This window comes from Adiantum capillus-veneris, chromosome 23, assembly GCF_014529385.1.
Source record: "Adiantum capillus-veneris isolate H3 chromosome 23, ASM1452938v2, whole genome shotgun sequence".
Classification (NCBI taxonomy): Eukaryota; Viridiplantae; Streptophyta; class Polypodiopsida; order Polypodiales; family Pteridaceae; genus Adiantum; species Adiantum capillus-veneris.
Window position 1 is genome coordinate 15,985,643 of NC_140953.1, and position 6,000 is coordinate 15,991,642.

Here is a 6,000-nt window from a genome sequence, read left to right on the forward strand (position 1 = left end):
TAACTGCTAGCATTGGCGCGAAAAAACAAAGGAAAATAGAAAGAGAAAATATTGCATATGCAGCAATAACCGCGGCTCAAATCGCGGCAGCGGTTTGAAAGCAATAATCACGATTATAGCTACGGTAATATACTCGCAGCTACTGCCGCATCAATTTCCGCTCATATTTCCGCGCTAATTACCGCTAAACGCCTATTCAAAAATAAAGGTGCTCATTTGGGCCACCCAAAATTGGGTGGCCCAAATGAGCACCTTTATTTTTGACATGCATAAAACAATCAAACATCAATTTTTTTTTGAAAGAGTGTACAAAAAAAAACAAAGAATTGAATTTTGAATTTACTTTATCGTAACAATTTAATGTTCAGAAGATCAACTATTTTAAAAAGTTACAAATAAAATGAAAATAGTTGTATATACATTGTGCCACATTAGGACTTTACGAAAGTTTGGACAAATATTTTTCTATCTAATCCTCCTCATCCTCGTCGTCGTCCACAGGCAAGTACGTTTAATCACCTTGACTCTACATAAACCCAAACCAAATTGAACAAATATCAACAGCTCAAAATAATTGATACCGTCGAATTTCTCGCAAGAGATGTGGTTGTTCTCGAACAACCATCGCCAAGTATCAAATTCTGTATGCCGCTCTTGATACTTGACCATCTCTCTGGTTGATCGAGTAAGAGTGATATTTTTCAAAGTTAGCAATAACAATAACAAATCATCAACTATAATCTTTATAATCACCGATTTAAGTTGTAATTAAATCAATCTTACATATTTATCCTTCCAGGCTACTTTGCCTCCTGAGGCATAGTGCGTGGGGGTTTGTCTGGCGGGAGCTTCGTTTTGTTGTCTGTAGGAGGATGAGCCCGTTGCAGCTTGATCGCTCTTTTCTTGCATTTCCAACTCCAACTTCACATCTGCCATGTTGCCACTACGATAGCTCCTATTTGGATCTCTAACCTGGTTGGCTGTTGCACGCTATACACTAAACTGCTTGTTTTTCAAAAATGTATTTATGTAGCCCTGCAACCACTGTTATGAAAAACGTTGATTGGGGGCATTTGGAAATCTAGCATGCAGCACGTCCTCAATGTAACATGCATGATCAGACAGCTGGTCTCTAAAATTTACAAAACAATTCTTATACGTTGAATGTATAAGAATCTGAAGATGGCATCGAAACGCCCTGCCCTGTGCTGTACTGAAGTCCACCTCCTCACCATATTTTACCCTGTAGTAGCGCCAATGCGTGTCTGGCACGGGCACGTCAGTATCCTCGTCCTCTGCAGCAAGGGCGAAAAGATGTGAAATAGGGGACTCCATTCCCCCGCCACTACCAAAACAAGTGAAGCCATAAGATCCCCCACCGCTTCGTCTCTCTCGGCACTCGGTGCCTTGAGACGAGCTTCGACACGCGCCACTAGAAGAAGTGCGTCGACGGTGCTCTGGAAAAGCAAGAGCGGAATGGAATGGCATGGGATCCTGTGATGCCATGGGAGTCCCTGCGATGGAAGGGGAGTAGGACGATAAGAAGGGGCCGTAGACTGAGGTGCCGTTGGTGCGAGGCTCTGGATGTAAGGAGTCCCTCCCTGACTCCCCCATGGTGTCGACTACGCAGAAAGACCGTAGGTTGTAAGCTGTTTACATAGTGTTGCGGCCAAACAATCCCTACGTCGAACGGAGGTACTGGTCTCGTAAATAGATAGCCCGCTGTACTTCTGGATCTACGACCGGTGGAGAAACCTGAGTAGAGTAGGTGTAGGATGACCATGCTTGCAATTAACAAAAATAAACCTATGACACTCATGGTTTAGGGTTAACTAGCCAGAAATAATCTTTATTTCTTTGCTTGTTCTCACCGCCTCAAGACTCGGATCCACTGGAAGCGATGTCCACCCTGGGTGGGAGCCCACCTGGGATGTGAACCAACCAAAAGAAGAGCCACATGGCTGCTCCCCACCAGGTGGTCTCTCGTCTGACATGTACATTACAAAGAGCAATATGAGATTTAGCTTTCTCCCCTACTCACTCATCTATACATACATACACAAGTATATTAGCAGACAAGCATGAGATACATATACATACTAGTAGACCTAAGTAGAGGCTAGTAGTGCCAAAGATCAAGTGGCACCTCTTTAGATATCATCACAGTCTCAACCGTGGTAAAACCAAAGGTACACTATGGTAATCCATGCATGACTGGATCAATGACCGCAACGCCACGATTACAAAAGGACTATACCCAAGAGGAAGTGTTTAACCTTCGGGTGCTATGCTCCCATACTTAATGCGTGCATACATGCATAAACAAATATATATGTACACACAAATATATATACAATTACGTAAATGTAGCCATAGTTTTGAGTAGAGATAAAGAGCTATGGTTGTAAATGTAGCCATCGTTTGTGTTGTGCGCAGTGCGAGAGTGCTCTTACTTCGGTAGAGTGCTTTGAAGAAAAGCTTCTTTATTGTGCTTCTTGTGCAACATATCTTCACAGCAGCTCCTTGTTCGAGGGATTACTGTGCACATTGCATGCATGCCTGCCTCCATTTTGAGGTACGGTACCGCTTAAAGCAGTCCAACCTCATGCCGTGTCTGTGGGAAGAAAGAGATAGGAAGAGACAGAGAAAGATAGAGAAGGTAAGGAGAAGAGAGTAGAAAGTAATTTCTAAATTCCATCGGCTTCACATAAAGAAGGTCTTTTTCAAAGCACTCTACAGAAGCAGAAGCATATTCTCATTGTGCACACCACAAATTGGTTGCTTCGCCTACAACCATTGCTCTTTATCTTCCTCTCTCTCTCTCTCATTCTCTTTCCCTCTCTCTCTCTCTCTCTCTCTCTCTCTCTCTCTCTCTCTCTCTCTCCCTCTCTCTCTCTCTCTATTTCTTTCTTTCCCTCTATATCTCTCTTTCTCTATCTCTCTCTCCCTCTTTCCCTCTCTCTATGTATCTCCCTTTCCCTCCCCCCCCCCCCCCCCCCCCCCCCCCCCCCCCCTCTCTCTCTCTCTCTCTCTCTCTCTCTCTCTCTCTCTCTCTCTCTCTCTCTCTCTCTCTCTCTCTCTCTATTTGTATTGAAGAGTTTTTTACTATATACTTTGGCATGTCTGGAATCATGGCTTATGGTGCACATCGAGTTGGAAAACAAGGAGTCCCTTGCTCGGAAGAAAGACCTATTGTATGTACCATGGCTGATGAGGTAAAGAGAAAGATCCTCCTTGACAATAGTTGGATCTACCTCAAAGGAACCGGTTGTAATGTATATGAGTATCGCACTCTTATGCAACAAAATGCACGTCACAAAGCATATGAGGAAAGAAGCAAGAAGGTTAACATATCATCTCAAGACGAAAAGTCACTTGAAGAGGATGCAAGTCCACCCAACAAATAGGGACACATGATCTATGAGATCAACTAACGCTTGCGAATAAGCTTTTGGAATTGTAACAGATATCCATGGAATGCGGGAATTGGCATTGATGAGCTTACGAATGACTCCAATGTGATACTTGCTGTCGAAACATGGGAGCATGATGCGCAATGAATTCTTGGATTTAGCAAATATGATGTGCATTCTTTGATGTGGGCCAAAAATGCAAAGCAACGTAGAGGCCAATGTGACGTAGCATGTATGATCAAAAAGGGTTTGAAAGATGTTTCCATTGTCAAAGAAGATAAGTATATAAATGCTACTTATGGCTAAAAATTAGCCCACCAAATGGTCAACTCATGTTTGTGGATGGTTGCTACATTCCTCACTATGACTCCAACTTTTATGCTCGCTTGGATATGGATAGAAATGTAACATTTAATGGCTTAGTAACTTGTGTGTAGGAAAATAGCATGAACACAGTGAGAATTTCATTAGAATAGATTCCTAATGAGAATAACAAGAGTGCTTGGGTTGAGAGAGCAACAAAAAGTATAACACCTAGTTAGATAGCTATGAACAATACTTCAAAAGAGAGAGAAATTAAGCAATTGACAACATTTGAGAACCGGAATATGAAGCCAAATGATAGAATGCCATACCATAAAGAACTCCCATAAAAAGTTTGGAAGCAATTGAAGACATCATGGAGCTGATCCCCCCTCCAAAAGGCTTTGTATTATGGTTTCTCCCATCAAGAGAGACATTTTACAATACAATTCTTCGTGTTCCTTCAATACTAGCTAGTGCAATGAAGATGGAAACTTCAAGCACTAAGCAAAACACTTATCAAACACAACATCAATTCCCTCACGGTCTCAGACCCAAGACCTCACACACCTTCGAAGATGGTGAGAGCTAGCGGGGTATGAGAGTAGATTAAGAGGAAGAAGGAGTAGTCTTACGAGAAAGATGTACATCTCCTCACATAATCGCTCATATTAGCATAGCTTAGCTCATTAATTAGCATGGTAGAGGAGACGAGCATGCATTGAAGCTTGGCTCTTGGTTGGATTTGCTTCACAAAGCCAAGAGTTGTTGGTGTAGGCCTCCCTTCTCACAAGCTTGGAGTAGGTGATAAGGTTTCCATTAAAGCTTGAGAAGGAGAGAGAGAGAGAGAGTCTTCTCGCTTCACACCTAGATTGTGTGAGTGTGTAAGTCAATAATGCATTTGAAAAATCAGCCCCCTCTCTCTCTTGGTCGACCCCTCTTGCTATTTGCTCATGCAGACACTCCATTGGACCTCCCTAGGCTTATCCAATAGGATTTTAGGAGCATAAGTGCTAGCCTTCTGACATGTGTCCCCCTTTTCCCTTTTGTGAGAGATTTTGCTAATTAATTAATGCAACTAAACTCTCATTGGAACCCTTTGTCTCCTGGCCAATAGGAATCACGCAAGCCATTGGGCTATTGAATGCTCATTGGATCCCTAGGGAGACTGTCCAATAGTCTTCTAAAGAGCTTAATTCTTATTGGTTCTTTTCTTAAGTGTTTTTAATTGATTAAACTAGACGTTCTCTAGCCTAGTTCTCATTGGTCCACCTCCAAGGCCATCCAATAGAATTTGAGTACACCTTGTGGGCATCTAGGCTGGAGAGTTGATATGTGTCCCTCTTTCCCCTTGTGTACAAAGGAAGCTTGTGTGTGTGGTGTGTGTGTGTGTGTGTGTGTGTGAGAGAGAGAGAGAGAGAGAGAGAGAGAGAGAGTTTATCTCTCATCCACTACTTCTTGGGCTCGCCCCCTCCTTTGTAGGCCTTGAGAAAGACTTTTGGGACACACACAAAGCATCCAATTTCCCTAGGCTTTTGACCTTAGGACACAACCTTTGAATTTTGGAACCTTAGCATTTTGGAAGTCTTAATGGGCTGAACCTTAGGGTCTTTTAATCCCATTGTTGCACATTGCTCTTTTACAGATGGCCCCCCCTTTGGATCCCTATTGTCCCTCTTTTGAATCCCTACTATGGCCGATCTGCTAGCTTAACCAATATTCTAGCTATTTCTCCCCTGGCACTTCCCCATATTAAATGATCAGTTTAACATGAGAAAATCATTTAGGAGAATTAGATATTGATTATTATGACAAGAGATCAGCCCTTTGTTGAACTAGAGGAAGACATTTCTCATTACAAAGACCAGGGTGAAGTCATTGTCTTTGGAGATATGAATGCTCGCACAAATACGTTACAACACAACACACAACAAGTCGACATGCCGCATGTCTCAAGAAGAATGGATGACTCATACATGTATAATCAAAGTTCTAATGATGCAAAATAATTGGATCACTATGGAAAGTCACTTCTACATATATGCAACAGTACCGGAATGCTCATTGCAAATGGTGTATCTTTATGGCAAGGCACCAATGACTTTACATGTAGAAAGCACAATGGTGATAGCGTGATTGCCTATATGTTGTTTTTGGAAGCCACTCTAGAATGCATACAAAACTTTACACTTGGTGAATGGAATCTGGAGTCGGATCATAGGATGTTATGTATTGACCTCAAGTGTGGTAAAAGACCCGAGCAAGTAGCCTCCAATCATGATGT